The 19324-nt window shown below is 41.6% G+C and overlaps 1 pseudogene; it reads right to left on the minus strand.

Annotated features, from left to right (window-relative positions):
• Window positions 1-8908: 8908 nt before the first annotated feature.
• Window positions 8909-19324, minus strand: part of LOC139310021 (zinc finger protein 850-like) — a 30984-nt pseudogene continuing 20568 nt past the window's right edge.

Here is a 19324-nt window from a genome sequence, read left to right on the forward strand (position 1 = left end):
ACCACTAGCACATGGCTAGGCAGGTAGATATGCAATATGGAGTGAGGGCAGAGCAGAGGGCAGATATCCCACCCCCAGTCCTTCTTTTCTCTAGACTAGCCAAACCCAAATCCTGCAACCATTCTTCACTCATACGTTTTAGTCTCCACAGGCCTTTAATCATCTTAGTTGCTCTTCTTTGCACTTTTTCTCAAGTCTCAACATCTTTTTTGTAATGTGGTGACCAAAACTGGATGCAGTATTCCAGGTGTGGCCTTAATTAGGCTTTATAAAGGGGTACTAATACTTCATCTGATTTTGATTCTATGCGTCTTTATATACCACCAAGGATTGTATTAGCTTTTTTGGCTGCTGCCACACACTGCTGGCTCATATTAGGGTACTAAATAAGCAATCAAAATAAATCATAACATGCACACAATAAAGTTCTAGTCATAAGATGTTAAGGGAATAGATGATAGGAAAGATGAGAAGGATAATAGTAATACAGACCTTCTATGTGATTTGACATCCGAGGGCATAAGAGAATGTTGTGGGAATGAATTGTTTACCAGACTGATGGCATGGGGGAAATACTGTCCTTGTGTCTAATTGTTTTGTCGTATGAATGGATCGCCATATGTTGGATTGCAATCAGGTGTTCAGGGGATTCTGGGATGGTTGGAACTTTGAGGACTGGTCATAAATCCTCCTCATTCAGTGCCACCAGGTCATTAACTAAGCACTATCTCTCTGTGCTGCCTATTCTAAGTTATCCTAAATTTAGGCACTACTTTCTCCCACTATTAACAAAATATCAATTAAAATTGTGGAAAATTTGAACGTAACTTTCTCAGCTGATTATACTGTTAAAGTTAAAACAGACAAAGCAATTTTAAAGACTAAAGCAGAAAAAAGAAAATTAACCCTGTATTTGTTATTTAAAAATCGTATTACGGTCTACCCCAACCCACCCCAAATAAGGCAATGGAAAGTAACCCTGGAAGGAAGTAACAAGTTGGAAAGTTGGAAAAGTCTCTTTTGTATATGCTTAAATATAAGCTATTCAGACATTTTGGAAGTTGAAAAAATGTATCTGTGGTTAATTCCAAATGTTAAAGGTGAACATGGTTCCTATATTCGGCAATTTTTCCTCTGGAATATCCATAAACAGGAAATTTTATCTTTAGCCATTAATTCCTATACATTATCCCATAGTCCTTTTTTGATGAAATGCTGATGACACACCCTTGGAAAATAAGTAATGAGGATCAATGCTAATCTGACTAATCTTTTGAGTCACCTATTTATACCATTAAAAAAAAACATTAAAATTAATAAAACAAAAGTTGGGATATTTCGGACATGTGATGTGACATCCAGAAAAATAGGGCACATTTCATTTAATCCTCCAGGGAAGGATTGAAGGCAAATGAGCTCCAGGCAGAAGAAGAACATCATGGCTTCAAAATCTAAGGGACTGGTTTGGACAAAATTCAGCAGCACTTTTTTGTGCGGCTATTGATAAAAATAGGATCGCCAACATGATCGCCAATGGCTTATGACGGATATGGCACAAGAAGAAGATTTATATCATATCAAATGTTTCAAAAACTTCCCGTCCTTGTAATGGTAGTGAGAGTAGTTTGAAGCCATTTTTAAAAATGTATCTCTCCTTTCTGCAGACAAGAAGAAAGAGCTGGAAAATGCTAGAATCAGTAAAGGTCATTATTACCATAGCAAAAATAAAAAAAGGAGAGACCTTATGGATAAGGAAGTGCACCCCTCATAATAATACTAATTATTATGGGAGGCCGCTACCGACGGCCTCCCATCGACCTGTGCACTCCCACAGAGAGGGCCTCCTTGGGGTGCCATCAGCCAAACAATGTAGGCTGGTGACCCCCATGGGGAGGGCCTTCTCTGTGGGGGCACCTACCCTCTGGAATCAGCTGCCCCCAGAGATAAGGAGAATCCAAGACCTCGTTGCCTTCTGCCGTGCCCTTAAAACCTTCTTTTTCCAGCAAGCCGGGCTGGCCTAACACTTTTTAATTGTTTTTAAATTGTCTGTTATTGTTTTTAATCATGGGGCCAAATTTATATATATCTTTTTAATTGTATTTTAATGTTTGTAGTTTATGTTTTTACTTGGCTGTTCACCGCCCTGAGTCCTCAGGGAGAAGGGCGGTATACAAATTTAAAAATAAAAAAATAAAAAAATAAAAAAAACCTTGAAATCTGTCTAGTGATACTTGAAAAATGCCACAAAGAGTGGCTGGATTGGTGTATTATTGAAATTGAAAATTTAAATTTACATTGAGAAGGGAAGGGAAGCTGAGGAAGACAGATCGGTCGTAGAGATACAGAATGCACAAGAACAATGGTAGTTTGTTAGAAACTACTGTATGTGTGGAGACCTTGCAGCCAGGGTGGATAAAAATCAATGTTTTAAAAAAATCAAAAAAATCAGATTTTTTTTATTTAAATCGGATTTTTTTTATTTTTATTGAACTTATTTTAATAAAAAACTTTTGGGGTAAAAATCTATCATAAGATAGTTTTCTATTTAAGATACATAAATAATTTAGTTTATTCAGCATGAAATGGAGCTTAGTTATGTAGCATGAGGCTGTATATTCTGCAACACTGGGACTATCGGTGAGTCAACAGTGGGTCAAAGGAGTAGCAAAGAATGGTGTGGTTATTTATGTAAATAAAAAATTAACAGCAAAAGTTATAGAAGTAGATCAAGATGGTAGGTTTGTAGCAATTGAATTGCTTACAGCAAATGGTCAAATTCTTTTGATTGGAATTTATGCTCCCAACCAACAACAGGATTGTTTTTACAAGATGTTACATACTAAAATAGTGCAATGGGACTATAGATCTATTTTACTTATGGGAGATTGGAATGGAGTAATTGATTCTAAATTAGACAAAAAGAGCTTGGCAAAGTCTAGAATTAGACTACCGCAGACTTTTTTTGATTTGAAAGAAGATATGGAACTAAAAGATGTTTGGAGAATACATAATCCAAATGAATTGGATTACACTTTCTTTTCCGATAGACATAGATCCTTTTCTAGGATTGATTTTATCCTGTTGTCAAATGATCTACTTATTAAGACAAAAAGAACAAAGATTTTTCCAAGAACTTTGACTGACCATAGCCCTGTATGGATAGAAATTGAGATGGATAAGGTTGAGAGACGTTCTTGGAGATTAAATGAGAATTTGTTTAGATATGAAAAAAATACAATAGAACTTAAAAAGCATTTGAAAGAATTTTTTGAGATAAATTTGAATAAAGGTACCCCAATTGAAATTGTTTGGGACGCTAGTAAAGCTTATATGAGAGGGGTACTTATCTACATGAATTCTAAACATAGACTGTTCCGACAAAAGAAAAGATCTGAGTTGGAAATGGAAATAAAGAATAAGGAACAATTACTTATTAAAAACCCAACAGATGAAAGAATACGAAGTGCTATAAAACTTTTGAAAGACCAATTTCAAATGCTTATGGCGGAACAAGTTGCAACAAGTTTACAATACGCGAAGCATAATACATTTTGCAATGCCAATAAACCGGGCAGATGGTTGGCTTACACACTGAGGAAAAAACAAAGTATACGGACTATTGATAGTATTAACATTGGAGGGAAAGAAATTTTTCAACAAAAATTAATTAAAGAAGCTTTTGTGGATTATTATACTAAATTATATGCCAAAGAAGAGGTGCAGAATGGACTTATAGAAAAATATTTAAAGGATAAGAGAGTTACAAAAATTACTGATCAACAAAAGGAAAGAATGAATTATCCTATAACAGAGGAGGAGATAATAGCAGCAATTAAGCAGTTAAAAACAGCCAAAGCTCCTGGCACGGATGGTTTGACTGCAGTGTATTACAAAACTTTACAAGCTGAAATGGTGGAACAACTTAGAGATTTATTTTGCAATATTCAACAAGGGGGTAAAATACCCCCATCTTGGACAACTGCTTATATATCTCTGATACCAAAGGAACAAGTTGGTCCTAAAAAACCAGAGAACTACAGACCAATATCTCTTTTGAACACAGACTATAAAATTTATGCGAAGGTATTAGCCAACAGGTTGATGCCAGTAATCCAAAAAGTAATTCATGAGGACCAAGCGGGATTTACTGAGGGCAGATATATGAAGGATAATGTAAGGCAAGTAATAGACTTATTGGAATATCTTGATAAGAATAAACAGATTTCTGCAGTGCTGGTTTTTTTGGATGCGGAGAAAGCCTTTGATAGAGTGGATTGGAACTTTCTACTAAAGACTTTAAAAAAGATGGGCTTTGGGGACCAATTTATACAGTCGATTTCAGCAATTTATCAAGAGCAAAAAGCACAGATTATTATTAATGGAAGTTTGACGACAGAGTTTAAAATTGAAAAAGGAACAAGACAGGGATGTCCGTTGTCCCCACTTTTATTTATATTAACATTGGAAGTCTTGCTAAATACAATACGGGACTCAAAAACTTTGAAAGGTATAGTGATAAGGCAAGAGGATTATAGAATAAAGGCATTTGCAGATGATCTGGTTGTTACCCTATCACAACCAATGGAATCAATAATCCTGATGAACGACATTATACAAGACTATGGTAGAGTTTCAGGTTTTAAACTGAACTCAAAAAAGACTAAAATGATAGTTAAGAATATGACACAAGATCGTAAATACGAGCTTGAAAGGAGGGCAGGTTTCGAAATTGTACCTAAGGTAAAATATCTTGGAATTCAGGTTGCAGAATCAAATATGAAATTGTTTCAAAATAATTATGAGGTGTTGTGGCGAGAGGTTCAGAAAGACATGGAGACTTGGAAAAAGCTGCAACTGTCTTTACTTGGAAGAATAGCAGCAGTTAAGATGAATATTTTGCCAAGATTTCTGTTTTTGTTCCAAATGATTCCGGTGCTTAAAAGTGATAAACAACTGAAAGTCTGGCAGTCTGGTGTGAATAAGTTTGTCTGGAACGAGAAAAAGCCGAGAGTGAAATTGAAAATTATGCAAGATGTTCCAGAAAGAGGAGGCCTTAAACTCCCAAACCTACAGTTATATTATGATGCAGCAGCTTTAACTTTAACAAGTGACTGGTTTGGAAATAAAAAGGCTGGAATATTGAATGCAGAAAGTTTTGATCTTGAATTTGGATGGCATGCTTACTTATTCTATGAAAATAAAGTGGATAAAGTATTTAAAAGTCATATACTTAGAGACTCCCTGATGAAAGTTTGGAAGAAGCACCGACTCAAATGGGATTATAAAATACCGCTATGGCTGGATCTTGGTCATACCTTGTGGAATACAAATATAATGTCACTCGGGGGGTTTTTATATAAAGAGGTTCTTTTTACAGATGCGGGCAGATGGCAGCTGAAGACATTGCAGACACTGTTGGACGAAGGGATTAATTTAACCTGGTTACAATATAATCAATTACAAATGAGATGGAAAGAGGACCAAAAAACTGGTATTATGTTGCATGAGGAAGAATTGGTTAGACATATAAGAGAGAAAGGTCCAATGCATATTAAAAGGCTTTATAATGTTTTGTTAGAAAGAGATTCAGAAACGGAATTAGTTAAAGATTGTATGATTAAGTGGGCACAGAATTTTGAAGAACCAGTGATGCTGGAAACTTGGGAAAAAATTTGGGTTCAGAATGTTAAATTTACACAGTCGCAAAACCTGAGAGAAAATTTTTATAAAATGTTTTATAGATGGCATTTAGATCCTAAAAAGTTGTCATGTATGTACCCTAATGTTCAGCCAAAATGTTGGAGATGCGAATGTTTGGATGCTACGTATTATCATGTATGGTGGACCTGTAGGAAAGTTAAGGCTTTTTGGATAAAAATTTGGTGGGTCATGCAGAATGTTTTGAAGAAAAAAATTCAATTTTCTCCACAATTGTTTTTATTGGGTATAGTTAAGGGTTTTACACAGGGTGAAATAAAACTAATATTGTATATGATAACAGCAGCAAGATTGTTGATAGGTAAATACTGGAAGAATGAAGCTTTGCCTACTATCGAGGAATGGACTTTGAAGATGGCCAGTTTTGCAGAGATGGCGAAGATTTCAGCGTATTTAAAAGATTGTTCACAAGAGACTTATGAATGGGAATGGAAAAGGTGGATAGAATATGTTCAGAACAAATACCAAACTAGAAAGTATCAAATAGCTTTTATTTGAAAATAATGTATTAGAAATATTTTAATGTAAAGAGACAAAGAGGAAAAATTATATAGGGGGAGGGATGGGTTCAGGTTTATTTATTAGTGTTATTAGTTATGAGTATGTAATAGGGAAGTCTGGGGGGGGAGGGTTAGGGAGGGTTAGGGAGGATGGGAAGTTTGGGGAGGGTGGTGGGGGGGTGAAAAAAGGGGTGAAAATGTAATTGTAAAACTTTTGCAATAAAAAAAAAAAAAAAGGAGTAGCAGAGATGACAGCTGCTCTTTAAAAATTATAATTTAAATCCAGTCGATTTAAATCAAGCCTTTTTACTAGTGATTTAAATCATGATTTAAATTGTGATTTAAATCAACTCGATTTAAATCAAATCCACCCTGCTTGCAACTGAGCGAAAGTTGACAAAAGATGTTTATCTTACCTTTTTATTATTAAATTTATTGATTAATAAATTTATTTGCTGTTCATCTCAGTTTGAGGCAAGCCTGAGAATCTTGCCTTATCCAACTGTTCATAGCAATACTGACACTACCCATTTTTTCCTTGTCAAATGTACTGTTCTTACACAATGCGTTTTTTAGAATGAAACGTTTTCCATTGTACATTTTTTCTCCTAATATCACCAACTCAAAGGAGGATGCCACACGTACGTCAGCAATATGGTGCTGCTGTCACCCAGCAGCCATCAAAGGGTAACAAGCAGGCATTTCCAAGAAGAGGAGATCACAGCAGGAGGTGCTAATAAACCTGGAGATCTTGTGATCAAAGCCACGATCCCTTTTCTCCTCAATTCAATATTCCTACAGCTCTTCTCCACCAGGTTCATCTGCAAGGCAGAATAGCTTTTCATTTGATATGTTACTCTGCTTTTTTTCACTGGGCCTCGGGCCTACTCCCCACAAGCCCATCACCTATTTCACAGTGAAATTTTCAAGATCTCATGGAGGCAGCCATCATTTTCAGTTGAGCCCACAATTCCTTAAGGTGGTCTGCACAGTGTTAAGGTAGCGAAACAGAGCAATTTCTCCCTCTCCTGCATGACAATGACCCAGAAGCAGCCGCCATTTTGGGCCTGAGACAGTCGTTGCAGCCACTTCCACAAATCCACCCAGGACCCAGCGATGAATCCCAGGCCCAGCGAAAATAACGGCTGCTTCCATGAAATAGTCATACAGCCGAGAGATTTGCGTCCTACCCTCCTTCCCCAATATAAGGTTCACAGATGTCTTCAAAAGATAAAGAGGAGGACGCTATGAGGTCTGGTACGGTTGGACTTCGACCTAAGGGCTACAGGGACCCTGTTTTATGAAAGAGGCCTGGGGAGACTCTGTGAGGGAAGGAAAGTCCTGGGGAGACCTAAGATATTGGGTTACGGGAAGCCTTTGGAAGGAAAGCCTAAATCTGCAATTAAGCAAAGCAGTCTCATTTAACAGCTGCTGCAAGGTGTAATCGTAATTGGAAGGCCCCGTGACAGAATGGCCTAAGGCCTGCAGGGAGCCAGTGGGAGTGGGAAAAGGCCTGGGGGTTACTCTGTGGGAAGGCTTGGGGGGGGGGGGTTCCAATGAACCAGAGCAAACCAGTAGCATTTCACCCCTGCCTTGGGGGAAACAAGGTTGGGAACCAGAGCAATAGTTGTCTTGAGGGGGGGGGGTGGAGGAGGCCTAGGGATGCCTTGGGGGAAACAAGGTTGGGAACCAGAGCAATAGTTGTCTTGAGCGGGGGTGGAGGAGGCCTAGGGATGCCTTGGGGGAAACAAGGTTGGGAACCAGAGCAATAGTTGTCTTGAGGGGGGGGGTGGAGGAGGCCTAGGGATGCCTTGGGGGAAACAAGGTTGGGAACCAGAGCAATAGTTGTCTTGAGGGGGGGTGGAGGAGGCCTAGGGATGCCTTGGGGGAAACAAGGTTGGGAACCAGAGCAATAGTTGTCTTGAGGGGATGGTGGAGGAGGCCTAGGGATGCCTTGGGGGAAACAAGGTTGGGAACCAGAGCAATAGTTGTCTTGAGGGGGGGGGTGGAGGAGGCCTAGGGATGCCTTGAGGGAACCAAGGGTTGGGAACCAGAGCAATAGTTGTCTTGAGGGGGGGTGGAGGAGGCCTAGGGATGCCTTGGGGGAACCAAGGGTGGGAACCAGAGCAATAGGTGTCTTGAGGGGGGGGTGGAGGAGGCCTAGGGATGCCTTGGGGGAACCAAGGTTGGGAACAAGAGCAATAGGTGTCTTGGGAGGGGCATGGAGGGGTGGAGGAGGCCTAGGGATGCCTGGGGGGAGGCGGGCAAGCCTGGGCCTGGGCTAAGTCTCCAAGAGTTTTCCCGAACAATGAGGTAGCCAGTGTCCTATTTAGCAACTTGCACATTCATTTAATAGCTGCATAACAGACAGCGTGGGATGGGGTTAGTTAACCAAAGCACTGTCGCCATTGCTAAATGCATCCATAATAGTTAGTTCTCATCACAGTTGTATCTCGAGGATTACTTGTATTCTGGCTGGGAAATTGTGAGGTTCAAAATCTGGAGTTCACCAAGATAGAAGGCTGAAACTCCACATGTTGGAATTCCATAATCAAAAAACAAAAAACACCACCCAAAGGCCTGTTTGCAGAAATTCCATGACTCCTGCAAATGCAAACATCCAGAAAGTACTGCTGATAATCAGAAAAAGGTAGTTAGCCTTTATCAAACTAATACTTTCTATTTTTCTCTCTCCACCTACAGGTCTAATCCTGAGATCTCTTGACTAAAAAGAATCAGGCCAGAATTTAAATAATCAATTTCTCATCTATACTCCGAATGGGAGATCAGAAATGAATTTCAAGCTTTCTCTAAACTGTTCAATATTTGCCTCATGTGCATTTTCTTGTGAGCAATCAGAGATGATTTACGCCTAAAGCATTGTTCACAAGGTGGACATTGGAAAGGTTTCTCTCCTGTGTGTAAAGCTTAGACGAAATACTGAAATCTTTCCAACAATCCGGACACTCATATGGTTTTCTTCTGTGTGAGTCCTCTGGTATATCACCAGGTAGGAATTGACACTGAAACTTTCCCCACAATCAGGACATTAAAAGGGTTTCTCTCCTATGTGAGTCCTCTGGTGGCTAATGAGATGGGAACTCTGACTGAAACTTCTCCCACACTCAGGACATTTGTAGGGTTTCTCTCCTGTGTGAGTCCTCTGGTGTTTCACCAGGTAGGAATTGAGACTGAAACCTTTCCCACAATCAGGACATTCAAAGGGTTTCTCTCCTGTGTGAGTCCTCTGGTGTATCAGCAGGCTAGAATTCTGACTGAAACTTTTCCCACAATCAGGACATTCAAAGGGTTTCTCTCCTGTGTGAGTCCTCTGGTGTTTCACCAGGCTGGAATTGAGACTGAAACCTTTCCCACAATCAGGACATTCAAAGGGTTTCTCTCCTGTGTGAGTCCTCTGGTGTATCAGCAGGCTAGAATTCTGACTGAAACTTTTCCCACACTCAGGACATTCAAAGGGTTTCTCTCCTGTGTGAGTCCTCTGGTGTTTCACCAGGCTAGAATTCTGACTGAAACTTTTCCCACACTCAGGACATTCAAAGGGTTTCTCTCCTGTGTGAGTCCTCTGGTGTTTCACCAGGCTGGAATTGAGACTGAAACCTTTCCCACAATCAGGACATTCAAAGGGCTTCTCTCCTGTGTGAGTTCTCTGGTGTATCAGCAGGTGGGAATTGACCCTGAAAGCTTTCCCACAATCAGGACATTCAAAGGGTTTCTCTCCTGTGTGAGTCCTCTGGTGTTTCACCAGGCTGGAATTGAGACTGAAACTTTTCCCACAATCAGGACATTCAAAGGGTTTCTCTCCTGTGTGAGTCCTCTGGTGGATCACCAAGTCATAACGGTAACTGAAACTTTTCCCACAATCTGCACACTTGTGTGGTTTGTCTCCTGTGTGAGTCTTTTGGTGTTTCACCAGAGAGGAACTGAGACTGAAACCTTTCCCACAAACAGGACATTCAAAGGGTTTCTCCCCTGTGTGATTCCTCTGGTGGTTCACCAGGCTGGAATTCCGACTGAAACTTTTCCCACAATCAGGACATTCAAAGGGTTTCTCTCCTGTGTGAGTCCTCTGGTGTATCACCAGGTGGGAATTTGCAATGAAACTTTTCCCACAATCAGGACATTCAAAGGGTTTCTCTCCTGTGTGAATTCTCTGGTGTATCACCAGGTGGGAATTTGCAATGAAACTTTCCCCACAATCAGGACATTCAAAGGGTTTCTCGCCTGTATGAGTCCTCTGGTGTATCACCAGGCTGGAATTGAGACTGAAACTTTTCCCACAATCAGGACACTCATATAGTTTCTCTCCTGTGTGAGTCCTCTGGTGGATCACCAGGTCATAACGGTAACTGAAACTTTTCCCACAATCTGCACACTTGTGTGGTTTGTCTCCTGTGTGAGTCTTTTGGTGTTTCACCAGAGAGGAACTGAGACTGAAGTTTTTCCCACAATCAGGACATTCAAAGGGTTTCTCCCCTGTGTGAGTCCTCTGGTGTTTCACCAGGCTGGAATTCTGACTGAAACTTTTCCCACACTCAGGACATTCAAAGGGTTTCTCTCCTGTGTGAGTCCTCTGGTGTATCACCAGGTGGGAATTCTGACTGAAACTTTTCCCACAATCAGGACATTCAAAGGGTTTCTCTCCTGTGTGAGTCCTCTGGTGTTTCACCAGGCTGGAATTGAAACTGAAACTTTTCCCACACTCAGGACATTCAAAGGGTTTCTCTCCTGTGTGATTCCTCTGGTGTCTTACCAGGTGGGAATTTGCAATGAAACTTTTCCCACAATCTGGACACTCATATGGTTTCTCCCTGGTGTGAGTCCTCTGATGTATCACAAAGTTGCCATGCTTGCAAAAGCATTTACCACATTGGGAGCAGTTGTAGGGCATCTCTACTATGAGGATCCTTCTAAAGATCGCAAGGGAGCTATTCTAACTAAGGTTTTGCCACATTCAGAGTTTTTATATGGCCTTTGTTCAGTGTGGATCCTCTTGTGATTTGAACTCTTTACTTTTCCCACAATAGGCACATCTATGGAGCTTTTCCATCACAGACATTCTTGAGGAGGTCAAAAATATGTGTGATTCCTTATGTTGTTGGTGCCTGCAGTACTGGCTGCCATATGTGACTATCCAATTGACATTTTCTTCCCCACTGGCTTCCAGATATTTCCCTCTTTTTCTGAACAGAAAAATGATCTCCTTTGACCTTTTCGAGTAACATATTCTTAAATTCTATATAATCTACTTTTTCCAGCTGCAAATCTCTTCATGATTTTCTCTTTTCTGTCTCTTTCCTGCTGATGAAGTAGACGAATTCTGTGGTTTTCTGAAGGAAATAGAAAATATTTTTATTTCTGATTCAGTTTGATTTGCTTTTCAGTGTTGCTTGTTATTCTCAGTTGTCCATTGTGCTTATATTGGCATCATCTTTGTCTGTAAGATTCAAAAGAAAGTGTAAGTTTTATTGTTTATGAAAGGGTTGCAGAAGATGTGAAAAAAAGAAGTACAGGTAATCCTTTAGTTACGACAGACCATTCAACGACTGTTTGAAGTTACAACACTCCCCCAAATTCTAAATACGAATCCGCTCCAAAGTTGAATTTTTGCAGTGCCTCCCACCCCGAGGTCCTTGACTCCTTCACTGCAGAGATGCTGCAGCATACCCACCCATCTATTTCCCTTCCATCTTGCCCAGTCAGTCCTCACAATCCCCAGACCCCAGTATGTTGGCCTGCTTTGCAATATACTATGCATTCCTCCCCAACCCCACTCCCCCATCACCATTCACTTAGGAAATTTCTGACGAGCTCAGGAAGTCAGCTGGGCCACGTGGCATAATCAAGAAGAAGAAATATAAACTCTTTTCTTTCCATGGCAATTCTTTCACTCCAGCCAGCATAAATCGTTAGTGATTTACCCTGGCTGAAGAGGACAGGATTGCCATGGAAGCAAAAGAGATGAGATTTCTTCTTTGCTCTACCAGCACAAGATTAATGTAAAGCTAGTGCTAGCAGGGCTAAGAAGAAATCATACCTATTTTGCTTCCGTTGTAATCCTTTTCTTTCCAGTTAGCATAAACTACTACGATTTCTTCTTAGCTACTGGCTTTTCTTTTGTAAAATACATGGTGACCAGTGCTGGATTGGTACCGGTTCGGCCCGGTTCGGCTGAACCAGTATTAGTGGTGGCAGGAGGCTTCGCCCACCCGCCCGGACCCCATCAAATATGCTCTGTGCATGCGCAGAAGTGGTGCATGTGCATGAACCGTTAGCAAAGGTAAGGGAAACACACCATTGATGATGACGTGATGTAATATGTCATGTGTTGTTTATATTTATTTTTATTTTATTTTATTTTGAATTTGTATACTGCCCTTCTCCCTGAGGACTCAGGGCAGTGAACAGCCAAGTAAAAACATCAAGTACAAATATTAATATACAATTAAAAGATATATATGAATTTGGCCCCATTAATTAAAAACGATAAAAAAAACAATTAAAAACATGTAAAAAATTAGGCCAGCCTGGCTTGCTGGAAAAAGAAGGTTTTAAGGGTACGGCGGAAGGCACTGAGGTCTTGGATTCTCCTTATCTCTGGGGGCAACTGATTCCAGAGGGTAGGTGCCCCCACAGAGAAGGCCCTCCCCCTGGGAGTCACCAGCCTGCACTGTTTGGCTGATGGCACCCCGAGGAGGCCCTCTCTGTGGCAGCGCACGGGTCGATGGGAGGTCGTTGGTGGCAACAGGCGGTCTCGAAGATAGCTAGGCCCTATGCCATGGAGCGCTTTAAAGGTGATAACCAACATCTTGAAGTGCCCCCGGAACACCACCGGGAGCCAGTGCAGCTCACGCAGGAGCGGTGTTACATGGGAGCGCCATACTGCTCCCGTCACTACCCACGCTGCTGCGTTCTGGACCAGTTGGAGCCTCCGGGTGCTCTTCAAGGGGAGCCCCATGTAGAGAGCGTTGCAGTAGTCAAGGCGAGAGGTGACGAGGGCATGAGTGACTGTGCACAGGGAATCCCGATCAAGAAAGGGCCGCAACTGGTGAATCAGGCGAACCTGACAAAAGGTCCCCCTGGTTACAGCCGTCAGATGTTCCTCCAAGGACAGCTGCGTATCCAGGAGGACTCCCAGATTGCGAGCCCTCTCTGTGGGAGCCAACAACTTGCCCCCAATAGTCAGTGATGGGGTCAACTGACTATATCGGGATGCCGGGAGCCACAGCCACTCAGTCTTGGAAGGGTTGAGCTTGAGCCTGTTCCTCCCCATCCAGATCCGCACAGCCTCCAGGCACTGGGACATCACTTCAAGGGCATCGTTGGGGTGGCCTGGGGTGGAGATGTACAGCTGTGTGTCATCAGCGTACTGGTGGTATCTCACCCCGAAGCCACGGATGATCTTGCCCAGCGGCTTCACATAAATGTTGAACAGGAGGGGCGAGAGGACCGATCCCTGAGGCACTCCACATATAAGAGGCCTCGAGTTTGACCTCTGCCCCCCTGCCAACACGAACTGCGACCGGTCGGAGAGAAAGGAGGAGAACCACCGTAACACGGTGCCCCCCATCCCCAACTCTTCCAACCGGTGCAGCATAATATCATGGTCAATGGTATCAAAAGCCGCTGAGAGGTCTAACAGGACCAGAACAGAGGAGCAACCCCTGTCCCGAGCTCTCCAGAGATCATCAACTAACGCGACCAATGCCGTTTCCGTGCTGTGCCCGGGCCTGAAACCCGACTGGAACAGATCTAGATAGGATGTTTCCTCCAGAAATTGCGGGAACTGTCGCGCAACCACACTCTCAACAACCTTCGCCATGAAGCGAAGGTTGGAGACAGGACGGTAGTTGGCCAATATTGCCGGATACAGGGATGGCTTCTTGAGGAGAGGCCTCACCACCGCCTCTTTCAAGGTGGCAGGGAAGTGACCCTCACTCAACAAAGCGTTGATAACACCCTGGAGCCAGCCTCGTGTAACCTCCCGGGAGGCCAGTACCAACCAGGAGGGACACGGGTCCAGTAAACATGTGGCCGCACTAAGTCTCCCCAAAATCCTGTCCACATCATCGGGAGTCACAGCATCAAACTCCTCCCAGGTAACATTCTCAAGACTATTCCTCGTCACCCTGCCCTGATCTACCCAGTCAGAGTCCACATCCCCCCGGATCTGAGCGATTTTGTCATACAGGTATTGTCCGAAATCCTCCGTCCTGCCTTCCAAGGGATCCTCCCGCGCTCCCGGATGGAGCAGGGAGCGGGTTACCCTGAACAGGGCAGCCGGACGATTCCCTGATGACACAATAGAGGCGGAAAAGTAATTAAACTTTGCCGTCTTTATCGCCACTAGGTAGGTCTTAATATGCGACCTTACCAGTGTTCGGTCAGATTCAGCGAGACTGGCCCTCCAACCGCTCTCTAGGCGTCTTGTTGTTCATCTGAAGTTGTATTTACCTACTTTTAAGAGTGTAAAGACCAGATGATTTTTAGTATGTCCTGATACATAAAACTATACCACTCAAAGAGGGTGTACATTGTTTTTCACATAACTGAATATCTAGAAGCACTGGGGATAGATTATCCAACTGCAGATTATCCAATTGCAGAGAGAATTACATTTACACCTACAAATGTTTATATGTGAAAAATCCATGTTTTCAGCCTGAAAAATGTCCCAAAATTGTTACAATTAAACCTTCTGAGCTAAATTTAGAGATGTGGGGGCTTTAACTGATGAAATGATGCCTAAAGCCTTTGCAAAATTTAAAACACCAGTTATACCAATGGAAGTCCTCAGCTCCAAATAAGAAAATACTGTCCTCCTGTCCACAATTCCTCTGGTGATATCCCCTTTCAAGGAGTCCTCACATTTGGGACTAGCATCTGTGTCACTAAGCAGCCCGATCATAAAGCATGATGTCACATAACTGCCAACTTACATCTGTTCCTCTGGAGTTGTTAAGCAAACCACTGTGGGTTGTTAAAGGCAGTTTCACATGACTGTCACTTGCAATTTCTTGCCATCCTCACTAACTTTGCCTGTGAGAAACAAGCTGGGAAGGTCAAAAATGGGGATCATGATGGTGGGATGTTGTGACCATCATAAATGTGCATCGGTTGGCAGCATCCAAACCAAATAGCCCAACTTGCTTCTGGCCTCTCCTCCAACTTGCCCTCAACTCACCTTCCAGCTGATGCTTCAACTTTTGGAAGAGCCCAAAAGCCGCTCTGCAAGTCACCTTCCACCCATGAGTGATCCGGTACAGGAAGTTCCTCTGGGCTTCTCTTCTTCCTCAATCCTTTCTAGCAATACAGTACTTGATGGTTTTAACTCCTTTAAGGATCAACCACAGATGCAGCTACTGTCTTGATGGCTTTGTAGGCGCAGAAGTGACCGCCATCTCCTGACAGGAGGCAAAAAAACACGCTTGTCCCGTCTCTGCCTAAGGCGTTGGCAAGATGTTGTCACTGATTATATGCTATCAAGTTGTTTTAAACTCCTAGCAACCTATCTTTGCAACAGAGCCAAGTAAAAGAGTGAAATGTGAAGCTACTTAAGCTTCTGAAGATGAGCTACATGCTGAGCCCTAAATGTTCATGAAGTTCTTACAGAATTACAGAGTAAGAGTTGGAAGGGACGAACTCTTCAAGCAGGAGAACCTATATCATCCCAGTCAAATGGCTCTCCAGTCTCCTCTTAAAAGCCTCCACTGATGGAACAACCACAGGTTGAGAGGCAATTTGTTCCACTGATTGTTGTCACTGACAATTTCTTCCTAATTCTATATAATTCTCCCTCTGTTACTTTTTGTCCTACTTTCAGGCACTTTGGGGAATAGGTTGACCCCCTTTTCTGCGTCAGCCCCTCAACTATTGAAAGATTGCTATCATGAGACTTCCGGTGGCTCCGCGAAACGCCGACGGAGCTCCTTTTAGGAGCTCCAGCCCCATGACTCCGTATAGCCGCTAGAACAGCGAAAATCAGCTGTCTAGTGGCTTTAAAACTCTCCTCCAGGGAAAAGGGGGAGAGAAGAGTAGAAGGGTCTGGGTAGAGCTCCCCTAGACCCCCAGGCTTTTTTTTTTTTAAGCCTGGGGTTTCCATGGTGAGAGCTCCCTGAAAGCCCTTCAAAGCTCTGGAGCCGGGACGCGTCTGCTTAAAGCAGACTGAAGCGTTGCGACCACACCAGCAAGTAACTAAAAGGATTATAAAGAATTTGGATTTTGGATTTTGGATGCTGGCAGAGTTAATCTAGGAGACTAAAAATGCAAGTATTGTACGTTAACTCTGTTTAAAAAAAGATGGCGCCTTAGGGTTTGAAAATGAAACTTATAAGTGAAAGTCCTTGTTAACATCAGTAACATTGTTAAAGCTATCGGGTTATTCAAGAAAAAGATTTAAAGTGGAAGTGGAATGGAAAAGACTGTGGTATTGATTTTAACTAACTTATATCTCTAATTTGCTTGGAAATAACTGGAGTTAATGACCTGATAGCCGAATTAATACAAACATAAAGAGACAATTGAAAAATGGCCGAAATTAAAGATGGATTATATGAGTCAGCAAACTTACAAGTAGTGACTGCGAAGGACTTAAAAGAATTTTTAAAATCTTTTACTGCTGAGATAAGACAGATAATTAAAAGAACTATTCAAGATTTTAAATTGGGGAATAATAATGACTTGCTGGCTGGAAAAGAGGAAGAAATTAATCAGGACAATGCGCCTTTGGAGGATAGAAGAGACATTGCTGGGGCTAAAATGGAGGTTATTATATCGAAAACACAGGTTTCCATTCAATTAACTGAGTGTGGGAAGAGGCTTCCATTCAAATAACTGAGAAGCAGCAAGAAGACTCTTTACTGCAGGTTGATAAATATTTTGACAAGTTTTGGCTCTACAGACAGAATCAATATATAAGGAACAAACTGATGGATTACAAATGCAGGAAGAGTTGAAATGGGGGCTTCAAATTAAAGGAAACAATCCCAAGAAGAGAACGAATTCCTAAGACATACCAATTACAATTTCAAACCCAAAAATTTTTGAAAATAAAAGCAGGGGGAGGAGCAATGCTGAAGAAGAAAGTATTATTGAAGAAGGACTGGAAAAAATATAGAACGAAAGAAAGACTGGTCATATTTTGGAGATTGTCTCATGATGTTAAAAGATTTAATTAAAGTTGGATAACTTGAATTTTATGGTAGTTTTAAAGTATTGAAGTTTAAAGGTAAAAAAATATAGAACGAAAGAAAGACTGGTCATATTTTGGAGATTGTCTCATGATGTTAAAAGATTTAATTAAAGTTGGATAACTTGAATTTTATGGTAGTTTTAAAGTATTGAAGTTTAAAGGTAAAAAAATATAAAAAGAAAGAAAGACTGGTCATATTTTGGAGATTGTCTCATGATGTTAAAAGATTTAATTAAAGTTGGATAACTTTTGAATTTTATGGTAGTTTTAAAGTATTGAAGTTTAAAGGTGGATAACTTAAAATTTAATGGATAATTTTTTGAAATTTTTGAAACTTATATTTTTGGAGAATGTTCTGCTAATGTATTAAGAGATTTTAAAATGTTTAAAATAAGATTATGGTTTTTTTTTTACAAATGTGAAATGTGATAAGAGAATTTATAAAAGGAAGGTTGAAGTATAATTTTTAAAAGGGGAGTTAACAAGTGTGAGAGAGTTTTGAATTCTGTAATAGTTAGCATATTTTAGCTTATGTTTGTTAAATGCTATATCCTGTTTTTGCTCTGGGAAGTCGGGGGGGATTGGGGAGGGGGGGTTGGGTGGGGAGATAATGATGTATGATAATGTTTGGTTGTTTGAATATAAAAAATAAAAAACTTTTGTTTAAAAAAAAAAGAAAAAAGAAAGACTGCTATCATGTCACCCTTAGCCGTTCTCTGCATTAAATTACACATACCCAGTTCCTGCACCCGCTCATCAGATATTTTAGCCTCCGCTGACCTCTATCTTTGTTGCTCTTTTCTGCGCACTTTTTCCTGTGTCTCAAAATCTTTTTTATATCACGGTGACTAAAACTGGATGCAATATTGCAAATGTGGCCTTACTAATGTTTTATAAAGGGATACTAATACTTCACGTGATCTTGATTCTATCCTCTGTTACTGCAGCCCACCACTGCCTTGGCTCTATTAACAGCTGCCACACACTGCTGGCTCACATTGAAGTGATTGTCCACTCAGATTCCAGGATCCCTCTTGCAATTACTGCTATTGAGAACATTGCTCTTCTATAGCTGTGCAGATGGTAGACACAGAACTGCGACAACACCAAGCCTGTGACTTACAGATAGTCCTCGCCTTATGACCAGCCATTTAGCAACCATTCAAAAAACAACTTATGACCCAGATTTGAACTTCTGAGGACTGGGGGGGAGGGGCTCCACCCAGGGTCACAGGACATTTTGGGTGCTTGGCAACCAGCCTGCAGTTGTGGCCTTTCATAGCATCCTGCAGTCACATGACCACGATTTACATTTTTGCCAGAAACCCATGCTTCTATCCCTAGTGAACAATGTAGCATTCACTTAACAACTGCCCTGTTTGAATGAAATTGAATCAACTGGGTAGGGAATCTATGAGTCACCAGAAAAAGGGGAATGCAGAAGTAAACTCAAGTGCCCCACTGACCACTCAGTAACAGTAACAGAGTTGGAAGGGACCCTGGAGGTCATCTGGACAGTTTGCCTTCAGAAGTTGTGGGAGCTTCATCACTGGAAGCTTTCAAGGAGAGACTGGATTGCCATCCATCGGAAATGATACAGGCTCTCCTGTATGAGTAGGGGGTTGGACTAAGAGTAACAGAATTGGAAGGGACCTTGGAGGTTATCTAGTCCAACCCCCTGCTCCGGCTAAATGACCAGATGACCTCCAAGGTCCTTTCCAACTCTTGTTATTCTGTTAATTCGAGGCTTTGGTGAACATGACAATAGAGTCACGATTCATCGAAGGAAGAGACGCCGCTTGCAACTCAATAGCCCCGATGCTCTTTTTGTCATTTTGTTCTCCCCCACACGCGTGACGCCTCCGCGCCGTCCTTTTATGCCTTTCCCCGCACCTGG

Source organism: Pituophis catenifer, unplaced genomic scaffold (assembly GCF_029215685.1).
Source record: "Pituophis catenifer annectens isolate HBS135680 unplaced genomic scaffold, rPitCat1.0.hap2 SCAF_2, whole genome shotgun sequence".
Classification (NCBI taxonomy): domain Eukaryota; kingdom Metazoa; phylum Chordata; class Lepidosauria; order Squamata; family Colubridae; genus Pituophis; species Pituophis catenifer.